The sequence below is a fragment of the Vanellus vanellus genome (genome assembly GCF_965231255.1).
Source record: "Vanellus vanellus genome assembly, chromosome: 2".
Lineage (NCBI taxonomy): Eukaryota > Metazoa > Chordata > Aves > Charadriiformes > Charadriidae > Vanellus > Vanellus vanellus.
The window spans coordinates 131,883,352-131,900,573 of NC_138906.1; the positions used below are offsets into that span (position 1 = coordinate 131,883,352).

The 17,222-nt window shown below is 57.4% G+C and overlaps 1 protein-coding gene across 1 annotated transcript in view; it reads left to right on the forward strand.

Annotated features, from left to right (window-relative positions):
* Positions 1–17,222, forward strand: part of DNAJC5B (DnaJ heat shock protein family (Hsp40) member C5 beta) — a gene marked incomplete at both ends in the record, with an annotated part of 53,131 nt that overhangs the window by 856 nt on the left and 35,053 nt on the right. The window lies entirely within an intron of this gene.

Here is a 17,222-nt window from a genome sequence, read left to right on the forward strand (position 1 = left end):
ATGGGTCACTTTGCTCTTAAATCCATTCTGCTATTAAAAAGAGAAAGAACTTTAAATCTCACGAGTGAAATAGATGTTCTTGACATCAAAATATGCCAGACGTACTTGTAGGTTTAATAAATGTAATAAAATTTTTATTACAGCATCATTCTGGGTGTTGTTGGTTGGACTGTGCTACCAGTCAAACTTTAACACAGCTTGCTTTTCCTATCAAACGCAAGAATATATTTGAACTGAAAAAGAGGTTATGAAATAGATCTACTTGCATCATTGTTTAGTTTCAATTTTACTGGGACTCGGTCCTCTGTGTTTTTGAACAAATTAAGTCTCTCCTGCTTTCTGTTCCTAAAGGCATGTGAATTGAGGTGGGAGGCATCCAATGGAAGTGGGAGAAGTAGTGAATGTTCAAACTCTTCACACAGTGGAAAGAAAGCTATTGACATCTCATGGTTTCGTTGTCTTGCATAACTATACCACTGGGGGATAAACTTACTACAGTATCAAATTGCACCTTCTGTGTCCCTGTAGTATAGCCTGGCTGCAGAAACCATCTTCTGTATCAAACCTCATGTTTTCTGTTGCTTTTACATTTAAATTTATGGACAGGAGGCCTACTTTAATCCCCAAAGGAGACAGTTGTCATGGAAGAATGTAGAATGGAATTAACTATATTTCATGCTGAACATGAAGAAGTTGATTTACACAGTGATCTACGGTAAAACTGACAGTGGTGCTTTATCCATCTTTATTAGTAATTATAGCAAAAAAAGGCAGCTTCTGAGTAAAGTGGAAATGTCAGAGGGATTCACTTTTAATGGAGTAGCTGTAAATATTTGTAAGATAAAATGATGAGTCAGTCTCATAGAATTGCTTTAATTAACTTTTAATTTATGTTAATCCAAAAATCTGCTGCAGAACTGGTATTCTTTAGTACAAGGTATAAAACCAGCAATACCTGATTCTGAGTTTCCTGTCATTATTAACTAAGTCAGTATTAATCATACTACCAGAGCCCAAGGCAAAATTTACTCTTTAATAAACATGACAGTGGTACCTCTCTGTGCTTTTATTCGGAGTTTAGCACAGTCTAATTTATCAAGGAGTAAAGCCAACAGGCTTCTAAACAGCACAATTTCAAGAGAGATCTGTTTCTGTTCAATACCCTGCAAAACTAATCTTTACTTTTTGTTTTTTTTTTTGTAAAATACCTTAAACTGTAATTCAGTTACTTCTTTCCAGTATGACAAAAAAGTAATATGCAAAGAGATACCGCATTTCCTGGGTACTCTTAAGAAGTTTGAAAATAGCCAGTTTGACAGACTACTTACAAAAAATGAGTATACATGCACCTCTGTGAGAGACTACACCTTGGTGATTTAGAATTTTATTGCAAATTGTGTAGAGTACTCAATTTAATGATTGAAAACAAACACAAATATTCACGTACCAATGCTAATGCCAATACCCTGTGCTACTCCAGATATGCCCCTGGCTAATCTACACCTCTCGGCAAACAACAAGGTCGGGCCAAAGAGATAGGACCATAAGTGCAGACAAGGGGAATGAAAAGCGTTGGAGAATGCGGGCATCGATCCCGCTGCCTCTCACATGCTAAGCGAGCGCTCTACCACTTGAGCTAATTCCCCAGCCCACGGCCTCTGCCCGAGGTCCTTTCCCCTGCCAGGCACCCACCCCTGACCCAGGCTGCCCGCCTCGCACCCGCAGCCCGGGCTTCCCGTCGGCCTCGCTCTCACACCCATATCCACCCACCCACTCGCTTTCCTCACGGAGGTGACCCCTCAAAACCCCAGTGCTCAGGACCACCATTTCCTGCCCAGGGCTCACCCAAAACTGCCTTGGCTGGTCGTCATCCCACCTCAGGCAAGAGCCCAAGGCTGGGCAGCCCTCGGAGGGGAGCCACCACCCGCGCGGGGCCAATAGGCAGAGGCACCGCAGGGTCTGGGCCAGAGCCAAAAGGACACTCCTTCGAGCCGGAGTTGAACCAGCGACCTAAGGATGGCCGTGCAAGGGAGCCTACAGTCCTCCGCTCTACCAGCTGAGCTATCGAAGGAATCATGGGACATTGTCACCTCACGCCTTCATCGCATGCTCATCCAACCGGACCGCTCTCACACCACTCCCCTATACCTGCGTGACTCTCTTCAGCAGGAAAAAACAAACACTGGCCTTAGACCCATATTGGCCACAACCTCTCAGGCCCACAACACCTCACCCGGGCAGACCAAGCCATGGTGGCTTGCTCTCAGAGAGACTCAACAAGCAGAAGGCACCATTGCCATAGGGAGGCAAGGACAACGACATGCCAGGAAGTCACTCCAGAGCTCACTGGGACAGGGCAGTCAAAGCAATCGGCACGGATGAGCCCTCGGGACATCTCTCCCAAAATCTCCTCCAAGCAGCCTGAGCTCAGGGATCGCAGAATCATAGAACCGCTTAGGTTGGAAGGGACCTGAAAGACCATCTAGTTCCAACCCTCCTGCCACGGGCAGGGACACCTCCCACTAGACCAGGTTGCTCAAAGCCCCATCCAGCCTGGCCTTGAACACTTCCAGGGGTGGGACGTCCACAACTTCACACCAGCTCGCTCAAGGCTTCAGCCCGTCAGCTCCTGCCCAACCTCCACGCATGGAGCCTGCACAGCCCCCTGCGCACCCTTCTTCTCCTGCCTGCCTGCCTGCTGGGAGGGGAGAAAACACGGAACGTGTCTTGCTTCAGCTCTCTGCCCTCTTGTTAATCATTTCTCCACCAATCGCACCACTAAAAAGCCCAACTCTTGAATTAAACCCCTCCCAAGAAGCATTGGAAAGATGCTGCTTAGCTTCACCAAAGCCCCCTCTTCTCCAGCCTCCGCACAAGCCCGCAGCCATTGGCCTCTCCTCACAGGGCATGTGCGCCTGCTCCCAGTAATCCTGGTGGCCGCCTTCTGAAGTTCCTGTGCTTGGTCTCTCTCTCTCTTCTGCATAGAGCCCCAAAGTTGGGCACCGCATTCTACATGCCGTCGATCAGATGCTGAGCAAAGGGGGAGAATCCCTTCCCTTGATCCCGAGCCCGTGGTACTCTACGTGCACGCCTGCATGCTGCCATTTTCCGTTGCAGGCTGGGCAGACCAGGAGCTTCCTAGGAGCTTCCAGAGGACACGGCCCCAGGCAAAGGGCCCTGTGTCCAGGCAAGGGGAATGAAAAGCGTTGGAGAATGCGGGCATCGATCCCGCTGCCTCTCACATGCTAAGCGAGCGCTCTACCACTTGAGCTAATTCCCCAGCCCACGGCCTCTGCCCGAGGTCCTTTCCCCTGCCAGGCACCCACCCCTGACCCAGGCTGCCCGCCTCGCACCCGCAGCCCGGGCTTCCCGTCGGCCTCGCTCTCACACCCATATCCACCCACCCACTCGCTTTCCTCACGGAGGTGACCCCTCAAAACCCCAGTGCTCAGGACCACCATTTCCTGCCCAGGGCTCACCCAAAACTGCCTTGGCTGGTCGTCATCCCACCTCAGGCAAGAGCCCAAGGCTGGGCAGCCCTCGGAGGGGAGCCACCACCCGCGCGGGGCCAATAGGCAGAGGCACCGCAGGGTCTGGGCCAGAGCCAAAAGGACACTCCTTCGAGCCGGAGTTGAACCAGCGACCTAAGGATGGCCGTGCAAGGGAGCCTACAGTCCTCCGCTCTACCAGCTGAGCTATCGAAGGAATCATGGGACGTTGTCACCTCACGCCTTCATCGCATGCTCATCCAACCGGACCGCTCTCACACCACTCCCCTATACCTGCGTGACTCTCTTCAGCAGGAAAAAACAAACACTGGCCTTAGACCCATATTGGCCACAACCTCTCAGGCCCACAACACCTCACCCGGGCAGACCAAGCCATGGTGGCTTGCTCTCAGAGAGACTCAACAAGCAGAAGGCACCATTGCCATAGGGAGGCAAGGACAACGACATGCCAGGAAGTCACTCCAGAGCTCACTGGGACAGGGCAGTCAAAGCAATCGGCACGGATGAGCCCTCGGGACATCTCTCCCAAAATCTCCTCCAAGCAGCCTGAGCTCAGGGATCGCAGAATCATAGAACCGCTTAGGTTGGAAGGGACCTGAAAGACCATCTAGTTCCAACCCTCCTGCCACGGGCAGGGACACCTCCCACTAGACCAGGTTGCTCAAAGCCCCATCCAGCCTGGCCTTGAACACTTCCAGGGGTGGGACGTCCACAACTTCACACCAGCTCGCTCAAGGCTTCAGCCCGTCAGCTCCTGCCCAACCTCCACGCATGGAGCCTGCACAGCCCCCTGCGCACCCTTCTTCTCCTGCCTGCCTGCCTGCTGGGAGGGGAGAAAACACGGAACGTGTCTTGCTTCAGCTCTCTGCCCTCTTGTTAATCATTTCTCCACCAATCGCACCACTAAAAAGCCCAACTCTTGAATTAAACCCCTCCCAAGAAGCATTGGAAAGATGCTGCTTAGCTTCACCAAAGCCCCCTCTTCTCCAGCCTCCGCACAAGCCCGCAGCCATTGGCCTCTCCTCACAGGGCATGTGCGCCTGCTCCCAGTAATCCTGGTGGCCGCCTTCTGAAGTTCCTGTGCTTGGTCTCTCTCTCTCTTCTGCATAGAGCCCCAAAGTTGGGCACCGCATTCTACATGCCGTCGATCAGATGCTGAGCAAAGGGGGAGAATCCCTTCCCTTGATCCCGAGCCCGTGGTACTCTACGTGCACGCCTGCATGCTGCCATTTTCCGTTGCAGGCTGGGCAGACCAGGAGCTTCCTAGGAGCTTCCAGAGGACACGGCCCCAGGCAAAGGGCCCTGTGTCCAGGCAAGGGGAATGAAAAGCGTTGGAGAATGCGGGCATCGATCCCGCTGCCTCTCACATGCTAAGCGAGCGCTCTACCACTTGAGCTAATTCCCCAGCCCACGGCCTCTGCCCGAGGTCCTTTCCCCTGCCAGGCACCCACCCCTGACCCAGGCTGCCCGCCTCGCACCCGCAGCCCGGGCTTCCCGTCGGCCTCGCTCTCACACCCATATCCACCCACCCACTCGCTTTCCTCACGGAGGTGACCCCTCAAAACCCCAGTGCTCAGGACCACCATTTCCTGCCCAGGGCTCACCCAAAACTGCCTTGGCTGGTCGTCATCCCACCTCAGGCAAGAGCCCAAGGCTGGGCAGCCCTCGGAGGGGAGCCACCACCCGCGCGGGGCCAATAGGCAGAGGCACCGCAGGGTCTGGGCCAGAGCCAAAAGGACACTCCTTCGAGCCGGAGTTGAACCAGCGACCTAAGGATGGCCGTGCAAGGGAGCCTACAGTCCTCCGCTCTACCAGCTGAGCTATCGAAGGAATCATGGGATGTTGTCACCTCACGCCTTCATCGCATGCTCATCCAACCGGACCGCTCTCACACCACTCCCCTATACCTGCGTGACTCTCTTCAGCAGGAAAAAACAAACACTGGCCTTAGACCCATATTGGCCACAACCTCTCAGGCCCACAACACCTCACCCGGGCAGACCAAGCCATGGTGGCTTGCTCTCAGAGAGACTCAACAAGCAGAAGGCACCATTGCCATAGGGAGGCAAGGACAACGACATGCCAGGAAGTCACTCCAGAGCTCACTGGGACAGGGCAGTCAAAGCAATCGGCACGGATGAGCCCTCGGGACATCTCTCCCAAAATCTCCTCCAAGCAGCCTGAGCTCAGGGATCGCAGAATCATAGAACCGCTTAGGTTGGAAGGGACCTGAAAGACCATCTAGTTCCAACCCTCCTGCCACGGGCAGGGACACCTCCCACTAGACCAGGTTGCTCAAAGCCCCATCCAGCCTGGCCTTGAACACTTCCAGGGGTGGGACGTCCACAACTTCACACCAGCTCGCTCAAGGCTTCAGCCCGTCAGCTCCTGCCCAACCTCCACGCATGGAGCCTGCACAGCCCCCTGCGCACCCTTCTTCTCCTGCCTGCCTGCCTGCTGGGAGGGGAGAAAACACGGAACGTGTCTTGCTTCAGCTCTCTGCCCTCTTGTTAATCATTTCTCCACCAATCGCACCACTAAAAAGCCCAACTCTTGAATTAAACCCCTCCCAAGAAGCATTGGAAAGATGCTGCTTAGCTTCACCAAAGCCCCCTCTTCTCCAGCCTCCGCACAAGCCCGCAGCCATTGGCCTCTCCTCACAGGGCATGTGCGCCTGCTCCCAGTAATCCTGGTGGCCGCCTTCTGAAGTTCCTGTGCTTGGTCTCTCTCTCTCTTCTGCATAGAGCCCCAAAGTTGGGCACCGCATTCTACATGCCGTCGATCAGATGCTGAGCAAAGGGGGAGAATCCCTTCCCTTGATCCCGAGCCCGTGGTACTCTACGTGCACGCCTGCATGCTGCCATTTTCCGTTGCAGGCTGGGCAGACCAGGAGCTTCCTAGGAGCTTCCAGAGGACACGGCCCCAGGCAAAGGGCCCTGTGTCCAGGCAAGGGGAATGAAAAGCGTTGGAGAATGCGGGCATCGATCCCGCTGCCTCTCACATGCTAAGCGAGCGCTCTACCACTTGAGCTAATTCCCCAGCCCACGGCCTCTGCCCGAGGTCCTTTCCCCTGCCAGGCACCCACCCCTGACCCAGGCTGCCCGCCTCGCACCCGCAGCCCGGGCTTCCCGTCGGCCTCGCTCTCACACCCATATCCACCCACCCACTCGCTTTCCTCACGGAGGTGACCCCTCAAAACCCCAGTGCTCAGGACCACCATTTCCTGCCCAGGGCTCACCCAAAACTGCCTTGGCTGGTCGTCATCCCACCTCAGGCAAGAGCCCAAGGCTGGGCAGCCCTCGGAGGGGAGCCACCACCCGCGCGGGGCCAATAGGCAGAGGCACCGCAGGGTCTGGGCCAGAGCCAAAAGGACACTCCTTCGAGCCGGAGTTGAACCAGCGACCTAAGGATGGCCGTGCAAGGGAGCCTACAGTCCTCCGCTCTACCAGCTGAGCTATCGAAGGAATCATGGGACGTTGTCACCTCACGCCTTCATCGCATGCTCATCCAACCGGACCGCTCTCACACCACTCCCCTATACCTGCGTGACTCTCTTCAGCAGGAAAAAACAAACACTGGCCTTAGACCCATATTGGCCACAACCTCTCAGGCCCACAACACCTCACCCGGGCAGACCAAGCCATGGTGGCTTGCTCTCAGAGAGACTCAACAAGCAGAAGGCACCATTGCCATAGGGAGGCAAGGACAACGACATGCCAGGAAGTCACTCCAGAGCTCACTGGGACAGGGCAGTCAAAGCAATCGGCACGGATGAGCCCTCGGGACATCTCTCCCAAAATCTCCTCCAAGCAGCCTGAGCTCAGGGATCGCAGAATCATAGAACCGCTTAGGTTGGAAGGGACCTGAAAGACCATCTAGTTCCAACCCTCCTGCCACGGGCAGGGACACCTCCCACTAGACCAGGTTGCTCAAAGCCCCATCCAGCCTGGCCTTGAACACTTCCAGGGGTGGGACGTCCACAACTTCACACCAGCTCGCTCAAGGCTTCAGCCCGTCAGCTCCTGCCCAACCTCCACGCATGGAGCCTGCACAGCCCCCTGCGCACCCTTCTTCTCCTGCCTGCCTGCCTGCTGGGAGGGGAGAAAACACGGAACGTGTCTTGCTTCAGCTCTCTGCCCTCTTGTTAATCATTTCTCCACCAATCGCACCACTAAAAAGCCCAACTCTTGAATTAAACCCCTCCCAAGAAGCATTGGAAAGATGCTGCTTAGCTTCACCAAAGCCCCCTCTTCTCCAGCCTCCGCACAAGCCCGCAGCCATTGGCCTCTCCTCACAGGGCATGTGCGCCTGCTCCCAGTAATCCTGGTGGCCGCCTTCTGAAGTTCCTGTGCTTGGTCTCTCTCTCTCTTCTGCATAGAGCCCCAAAGTTGGGCACCGCATTCTACATGCTGTCGATCAGATGCTGAGCAAAGGGGGAGAATCCCTTCCCTTGATCCCGAGCCCGTGGTACTCTACGTGCACGCCTGCATGCTGCCATTTTCCGTTGCAGGCTGGGCAGACCAGGAGCTTCCTAGGAGCTTCCAGAGGACACGGCCCCAGGCAAAGGGCCCTGTGTCCAGGCAAGGGGAATGAAAAGCGTTGGAGAATGCGGGCATCGATCCCGCTGCCTCTCACATGCTAAGCGAGCGCTCTACCACTTGAGCTAATTCCCCAGCCCACGGCCTCTGCCCGAGGTCCTTTCCCCTGCCAGGCACCCACCCCTGACCCAGGCTGCCCGCCTCGCACCCGCAGCCCGGGCTTCCCGTCGGCCTCGCTCTCACACCCATATCCACCCACCCACTCGCTTTCCTCACGGAGGTGACCCCTCAAAACCCCAGTGCTCAGGACCACCATTTCCTGCCCAGGGCTCACCCAAAACTGCCTTGGCTGGTCGTCTTCCCACCTCAGGCAAGAGCCCAAGGCTGGGCAGCCCTCGGAGGGGAGCCACCACCCGCGCGGGGCCAATAGGCAGAGGCACCGCAGGGTCTGGGCCAGAGCCAAAAGGACACTCCTTCGAGCCGGAGTTGAACCAGCGACCTAAGGATGGCCGTGCAAGGGAGCCTACAGTCCTCCGCTCTACCAGCTGAGCTATCGAAGGAATCATGGGATGTTGTCACCTCACGCCTTCATCGCATGCTCATCCAACCGGACCGCTCTCACACCACTCCCCTATACCTGCGTGACTCTCTTCAGCAGGAAAAAACAAACACTGGCCTTAGACCCATATTGGCCACAACCTCTCAGGCCCACAACACCTCACCCGGGCAGACCAAGCCATGGTGGCTTGCTCTCAGAGAGACTCAACAAGCAGAAGGCACCATTGCCATAGGGAGGCAAGGACAACGACATGCCAGGAAGTCACTCCAGAGCTCACTGGGACAGGGCAGTCAAAGCAATCGGCACGGATGAGCCCTCGGGACATCTCTCCCAAAATCTCCTCCAAGCAGCCTGAGCTCAGGGATCGCAGAATCATAGAACCGCTTAGGTTGGAAGGGACCTGAAAGACCATCTAGTTCCAACCCTCCTGCCACGGGCAGGGACACCTCCCACTAGACCAGGTTGCTCAAAGCCCCATCCAGCCTGGCCTTGAACACTTCCAGGGGTGGGACGTCCACAACTTCACACCAGCTCGCTCAAGGCTTCAGCCCGTCAGCTCCTGCCCAACCTCCACGCATGGAGCCTGCACAGCCCCCTGCGCACCCTTCTTCTCCTGCCTGCCTGCCTGCTGGGAGGGGAGAAAACACGGAACGTGTCTTGCTTCAGCTCTCTGCCCTCTTGTTAATCATTTCTCCACCAATCGCACCACTAAAAAGCCCAACTCTTGAATTAAACCCCTCCCAAGAAGCATTGGAAAGATGCTGCTTAGCTTCACCAAAGCCCCCTCTTCTCCAGCCTCCGCACAAGCCCGCAGCCATTGGCCTCTCCTCACAGGGCATGTGCGCCTGCTCCCAGTAATCCTGGTGGCCGCCTTCTGAAGTTCCTGTGCTTGGTCTCTCTCTCTCTTCTGCATAGAGCCCCAAAGTTGGGCACCGCATTCTACATGCCGTCGATCAGATGCTGAGCAAAGGGGGAGAATCCCTTCCCTTGATCCCGAGCCCGTGGTACTCTACGTGCACGCCTGCATGCTGCCATTTTCCGTTGCAGGCTGGGCAGACCAGGAGCTTCCTAGGAGCTTCCAGAGGACACGGCCCCAGGCAAAGGGCCCTGTGTCCAGGCAAGGGGAATGAAAAGCGTTGGAGAATGCGGGCATCGATCCCGCTGCCTCTCACATGCTAAGCGAGCGCTCTACCACTTGAGCTAATTCCCCAGCCCACGGCCTCTGCCCGAGGTCCTTTCCCCTGCCAGGCACCCACCCCTGACCCAGGCTGCCCGCCTCGCACCCGCAGCCCGGGCTTCCCGTCGGCCTCGCTCTCACACCCATATCCACCCACCCACTCGCTTTCCTCACGGAGGTGACCCCTCAAAACCCCAGTGCTCAGGACCACCATTTCCTGCCCAGGGCTCACCCAAAACTGCCTTGGCTGGTCGTCATCCCACCTCAGGCAAGAGCCCAAGGCTGGGCAGCCCTCGGAGGGGAGCCACCACCCGCGCGGGGCCAATAGGCAGAGGCACCGCAGGGTCTGGGCCAGAGCCAAAAGGACACTCCTTCGAGCCGGAGTTGAACCAGCGACCTAAGGATGGCCGTGCAAGGGAGCCTACAGTCCTCCGCTCTACCAGCTGAGCTATCGAAGGAATCATGGGACGTTGTCACCTCACGCCTTCATCGCATGCTCATCCAACCGGACCGCTCTCACACCACTCCCCTATACCTGCGTGACTCTCTTCAGCAGGAAAAAACAAACACTGGCCTTAGACCCATATTGGCCACAACCTCTCAGGCCCACAACACCTCACCCGGGCAGACCAAGCCATGGTGGCTTGCTCTCAGAGAGACTCAACAAGCAGAAGGCACCATTGCCATAGGGAGGCAAGGACAACGACATGCCAGGAAGTCACTCCAGAGCTCACTGGGACAGGGCAGTCAAAGCAATCGGCACGGATGAGCCCTCGGGACATCTCTCCCAAAATCTCCTCCAAGCAGCCTGAGCTCAGGGATCGCAGAATCATAGAACCGCTTAGGTTGGAAGGGACCTGAAAGACCATCTAGTTCCAACCCTCCTGCCACGGGCAGGGACACCTCCCACTAGACCAGGTTGCTCAAAGCCCCATCCAGCCTGGCCTTGAACACTTCCAGGGGTGGGACGTCCACAACTTCACACCAGCTCGCTCAAGGCTTCAGCCCGTCAGCTCCTGCCCAACCTCCACGCATGGAGCCTGCACAGCCCCCTGCGCACCCTTCTTCTCCTGCCTGCCTGCCTGCTGGGAGGGGAGAAAACACGGAACGTGTCTTGCTTCAGCTCTCTGCCCTCTTGTTAATCATTTCTCCACCAATCGCACCACTAAAAAGCCCAACTCTTGAATTAAACCCCTCCCAAGAAGCATTGGAAAGATGCTGCTTAGCTTCACCAAAGCCCCCTCTTCTCCAGCCTCCGCACAAGCCCGCAGCCATTGGCCTCTCCTCACAGGGCATGTGCGCCTGCTCCCAGTAATCCTGGTGGCCGCCTTCTGAAGTTCCTGTGCTTGGTCTCTCTCTCTCTTCTGCATAGAGCCCCAAAGTTGGGCACCGCATTCTACATGCCGTCGATCAGATGCTGAGCAAAGGGGGAGAATCCCTTCCCTTGATCCCGAGCCCGTGGTACTCTACGTGCACGCCTGCATGCTGCCATTTTCCGTTGCAGGCTGGGCAGACCAGGAGCTTCCTAGGAGCTTCCAGAGGACACGGCCCCAGGCAAAGGGCCCTGTGTCCAGGCAAGGGGAATGAAAAGCGTTGGAGAATGCGGGCATCGATCCCGCTGCCTCTCACATGCTAAGCGAGCGCTCTACCACTTGAGCTAATTCCCCAGCCCACGGCCTCTGCCCGAGGTCCTTTCCCCTGCCAGGCACCCACCCCTGACCCAGGCTGCCCGCCTCGCACCCGCAGCCCGGGCTTCCCGTCGGCCTCGCTCTCACACCCATATCCACCCACCCACTCGCTTTCCTCACGGAGGTGACCCCTCAAAACCCCAGTGCTCAGGACCACCATTTCCTGCCCAGGGCTCACCCAAAACTGCCTTGGCTGGTCGTCATCCCACCTCAGGCAAGAGCCCAAGGCTGGGCAGCCCTCGGAGGGGAGCCACCACCCGCGCGGGGCCAATAGGCAGAGGCACCGCAGGGTCTGGGCCAGAGCCAAAAGGACACTCCTTCGAGCCGGAGTTGAACCAGCGACCTAAGGATGGCCGTGCAAGGGAGCCTACAGTCCTCCGCTCTACCAGCTGAGCTATCGAAGGAATCATGGGACGTTGTCACCTCACGCCTTCATCGCATGCTCATCCAACCGGACCGCTCTCACACCACTCCCCTATACCTGCGTGACTCTCTTCAGCAGGAAAAAACAAACACTGGCCTTAGACCCATATTGGCCACAACCTCTCAGGCCCACAACACCTCACCCGGGCAGACCAAGCCATGGTGGCTTGCTCTCAGAGAGACTCAACAAGCAGAAGGCACCATTGCCATAGGGAGGCAAGGACAACGACATGCCAGGAAGTCACTCCAGAGCTCACTGGGACAGGGCAGTCAAAGCAATCGGCACGGATGAGCCCTCGGGACATCTCTCCCAAAATCTCCTCCAAGCAGCCTGAGCTCAGGGATCGCAGAATCATAGAACCGCTTAGGTTGGAAGGGACCTGAAAGACCATCTAGTTCCAACCCTCCTGCCACGGGCAGGGACACCTCCCACTAGACCAGGTTGCTCAAAGCCCCATCCAGCCTGGCCTTGAACACTTCCAGGGGTGGGACGTCCACAACTTCACACCAGCTCGCTCAAGGCTTCAGCCCGTCAGCTCCTGCCCAACCTCCACGCATGGAGCCTGCACAGCCCCCTGCGCACCCTTCTTCTCCTGCCTGCCTGCCTGCTGGGAGGGGAGAAAACACGGAACGTGTCTTGCTTCAGCTCTCTGCCCTCTTGTTAATCATTTCTCCACCAATCGCACCACTAAAAAGCCCAACTCTTGAATTAAACCCCTCCCAAGAAGCATTGGAAAGATGCTGCTTAGCTTCACCAAAGCCCCCTCTTCTCCAGCCTCCGCACAAGCCCGCAGCCATTGGCCTCTCCTCACAGGGCATGTGCGCCTGCTCCCAGTAATCCTGGTGGCCGCCTTCTGAAGTTCCTGTGCTTGGTCTCTCTCTCTCTTCTGCATAGAGCCCCAAAGTTGGGCACCGCATTCTACATGCCGTCGATCAGATGCTGAGCAAAGGGGGAGAATCCCTTCCCTTGATCCCGAGCCCGTGGTACTCTACGTGCACGCCTGCATGCTGCCATTTTCCGTTGCAGGCTGGGCAGACCAGGAGCTTCCTAGGAGCTTCCAGAGGACACGGCCCCAGGCAAAGGGCCCTGTGTCCAGGCAAGGGGAATGAAAAGCGTTGGAGAATGCGGGCATCGATCCCGCTGCCTCTCACATGCTAAGCGAGCGCTCTACCACTTGAGCTAATTCCCCAGCCCACGGCCTCTGCCCGAGGTCCTTTCCCCTGCCAGGCACCCACCCCTGACCCAGGCTGCCCGCCTCGCACCCGCAGCCCGGGCTTCCCGTCGGCCTCGCTCTCACACCCATATCCACCCACCCACTCGCTTTCCTCACGGAGGTGACCCCTCAAAACCCCAGTGCTCAGGACCACCATTTCCTGCCCAGGGCTCACCCAAAACTGCCTTGGCTGGTCGTCATCCCACCTCAGGCAAGAGCCCAAGGCTGGGCAGCCCTCGGAGGGGAGCCACCACCCGCGCGGGGCCAATAGGCAGAGGCACCGCAGGGTCTGGGCCAGAGCCAAAAGGACACTCCTTCGAGCCGGAGTTGAACCAGCGACCTAAGGATGGCCGTGCAAGGGAGCCTACAGTCCTCCGCTCTACCAGCTGAGCTATCGAAGGAATCATGGGACGTTGTCACCTCACGCCTTCATCGCATGCTCATCCAACCGGACCGCTCTCACACCACTCCCCTATACCTGCGTGACTCTCTTCAGCAGGAAAAAACAAACACTGGCCTTAGACCCATATTGGCCACAACCTCTCAGGCCCACAACACCTCACCCGGGCAGACCAAGCCATGGTGGCTTGCTCTCAGAGAGACTCAACAAGCAGAAGGCACCATTGCCATAGGGAGGCAAGGACAACGACATGCCAGGAAGTCACTCCAGAGCTCACTGGGACAGGGCAGTCAAAGCAATCGGCACGGATGAGCCCTCGGGACATCTCTCCCAAAATCTCCTCCAAGCAGCCTGAGCTCAGGGATCGCAGAATCATAGAACCGCTTAGGTTGGAAGGGACCTGAAAGACCATCTAGTTCCAACCCTCCTGCCACGGGCAGGGACACCTCCCACTAGACCAGGTTGCTCAAAGCCCCATCCAGCCTGGCCTTGAACACTTCCAGGGGTGGGACGTCCACAACTTCACACCAGCTCGCTCAAGGCTTCAGCCCGTCAGCTCCTGCCCAACCTCCACGCATGGAGCCTGCACAGCCCCCTGCGCACCCTTCTTCTCCTGCCTGCCTGCCTGCTGGGAGGGGAGAAAACACGGAACGTGTCTTGCTTCAGCTCTCTGCCCTCTTGTTAATCATTTCTCCACCAATCGCACCACTAAAAAGCCCAACTCTTGAATTAAACCCCTCCCAAGAAGCATTGGAAAGATGCTGCTTAGCTTCACCAAAGCCCCCTCTTCTCCAGCCTCCGCACAAGCCCGCAGCCATTGGCCTCTCCTCACAGGGCATGTGCGCCTGCTCCCAGTAATCCTGGTGGCCGCCTTCTGAAGTTCCTGTGCTTGGTCTCTCTCTCTCTTCTGCATAGAGCCCCAAAGTTGGGCACCGCATTCTACATGCCGTCGATCAGATGCTGAGCAAAGGGGGAGAATCCCTTCCCTTGATCCCGAGCCCGTGGTACTCTACGTGCACGCCTGCATGCTGCCATTTTCCGTTGCAGGCTGGGCAGACCAGGAGCTTCCTAGGAGCTTCCAGAGGACACGGCCCCAGGCAAAGGGCCCTGTGTCCAGGCAAGGGGAATGAAAAGCGTTGGAGAATGCGGGCATCGATCCCGCTGCCTCTCACATGCTAAGCGAGCGCTCTACCACTTGAGCTAATTCCCCAGCCCACGGCCTCTGCCCGAGGTCCTTTCCCCTGCCAGGCACCCACCCCTGACCCAGGCTGCCCGCCTCGCACCCGCAGCCCGGGCTTCCCGTCGGCCTCGCTCTCACACCCATATCCACCCACCCACTCGCTTTCCTCACGGAGGTGACCCCTCAAAACCCCAGTGCTCAGGACCACCATTTCCTGCCCAGGGCTCACCCAAAACTGCCTTGGCTGGTCGTCTTCCCACCTCAGGCAAGAGCCCAAGGCTGGGCAGCCCTCGGAGGGGAGCCACCACCCGCGCGGGGCCAATAGGCAGAGGCACCGCAGGGTCTGGGCCAGAGCCAAAAGGACACTCCTTCGAGCCGGAGTTGAACCAGCGACCTAAGGATGGCCGTGCAAGGGAGCCTACAGTCCTCCGCTCTACCAGCTGAGCTATCGAAGGAATCATGGGACGTTGTCACCTCACGCCTTCATCGCATGCTCATCCAACCGGACCGCTCTCACACCACTCCCCTATACCTGCGTGACTCTCTTCAGCAGGAAAAAACAAACACTGGCCTTAGACCCATATTGGCCACAACCTCTCAGGCCCACAACACCTCACCCGGGCAGACCAAGCCATGGTGGCTTGCTCTCAGAGAGACTCAACAAGCAGAAGGCACCATTGCCATAGGGAGGCAAGGACAACGACATGCCAGGAAGTCACTCCAGAGCTCACTGGGACAGGGCAGTCAAAGCAATCGGCACGGATGAGCCCTCGGGACATCTCTCCCAAAATCTCCTCCAAGCAGCCTGAGCTCAGGGATCGCAGAATCATAGAACCGCTTAGGTTGGAAGGGACCTGAAAGACCATCTAGTTCCAACCCTCCTGCCACGGGCAGGGACACCTCCCACTAGACCAGGTTGCTCAAAGCCCCATCCAGCCTGGCCTTGAACACTTCCAGGGGTGGGACGTCCACAACTTCACACCAGCTCGCTCAAGGCTTCAGCCCGTCAGCTCCTGCCCAACCTCCACGCATGGAGCCTGCACAGCCCCCTGCGCACCCTTCTTCTCCTGCCTGCCTGCCTGCTGGGAGGGGAGAAAACACGGAACGTGTCTTGCTTCAGCTCTCTGCCCTCTTGTTAATCATTTCTCCACCAATCGCACCACTAAAAAGCCCAACTCTTGAATTAAACCCCTCCCAAGAAGCATTGGAAAGATGCTGCTTAGCTTCACCAAAGCCCCCTCTTCTCCAGCCTCCGCACAAGCCCGCAGCCATTGGCCTCTCCTCACAGGGCATGTGCGCCTGCTCCCAGTAATCCTGGTGGCCGCCTTCTGAAGTTCCTGTGCTTGGTCTCTCTCTCTCTTCTGCATAGAGCCCCAAAGTTGGGCACCGCATTCTACATGCCGTCGATCAGATGCTGAGCAAAGGGGGAGAATCCCTTCCCTTGATCCCGAGCCCGTGGTACTCTACGTGCACGCCTGCATGCTGCCATTTTCCGTTGCAGGCTGGGCAGACCAGGAGCTTCCTAGGAGCTTCCAGAGGACACGGCCCCAGGCAAAGGGCCCTGTGTCCAGGCAAGGGGAATGAAAAGCGTTGGAGAATGCGGGCATCGATCCCGCTGCCTCTCACATGCTAAGCGAGCGCTCTACCACTTGAGCTAATTCCCCAGCCCACGGCCTCTGCCCGAGGTCCTTTCCCCTGCCAGGCACCCACCCCTGACCCAGGCTGCCCGCCTCGCACCCGCAGCCCGGGCTTCCCGTCGGCCTCGCTCTCACACCCATATCCACCCACCCACTCGCTTTCCTCACGGAGGTGACCCCTCAAAACCCCAGTGCTCAGGACCACCATTTCCTGCCCAGGGCTCACCCAAAACTGCCTTGGCTGGTCGTCTTCCCACCTCAGGCAAGAGCCCAAGGCTGGGCAGCCCTCGGAGGGGAGCCACCACCCGCGCGGGGCCAATAGGCAGAGGCACCGCAGGGTCTGGGCCAGAGCCAAAAGGACACTCCTTCGAGCCGGAGTTGAACCAGCGACCTAAGGATGGCCGTGCAAGGGAGCCTACAGTCCTCCGCTCTACCAGCTGAGCTATCGAAGGAATCATGGGATGTTGTCACCTCACGCCTTCATCGCATGCTCATCCAACCGGACCGCTCTCACACCACTCCCCTATACCTGCGTGACTCTCTTCAGCAGGAAAAAACAAACACTGGCCTTAGACCCATATTGGCCACAACCTCTCAGGCCCACAACACCTCACCCGGGCAGACCAAGCCATGGTGGCTTGCTCTCAGAGAGACTCAACAAGCAGAAGGCACCATTGCCATAGGGAGGCAAGGACAACGACATGCCAGGAAGTCACTCCAGAGCTCACTGGGACAGGGCAGTCAAAGCAATCGGCACGGATGAGCCCTCGGGACATCTCTCCCAAAATCTCCTCCAAGCAGCCTGAGCTCAGGGATCGCAGAATCATAGAACCGCTTAGGTTGGAAGGGACCTGAAAGACCATCTAGTTCCAACCCTCCTGCCACGGGCAGGGACAC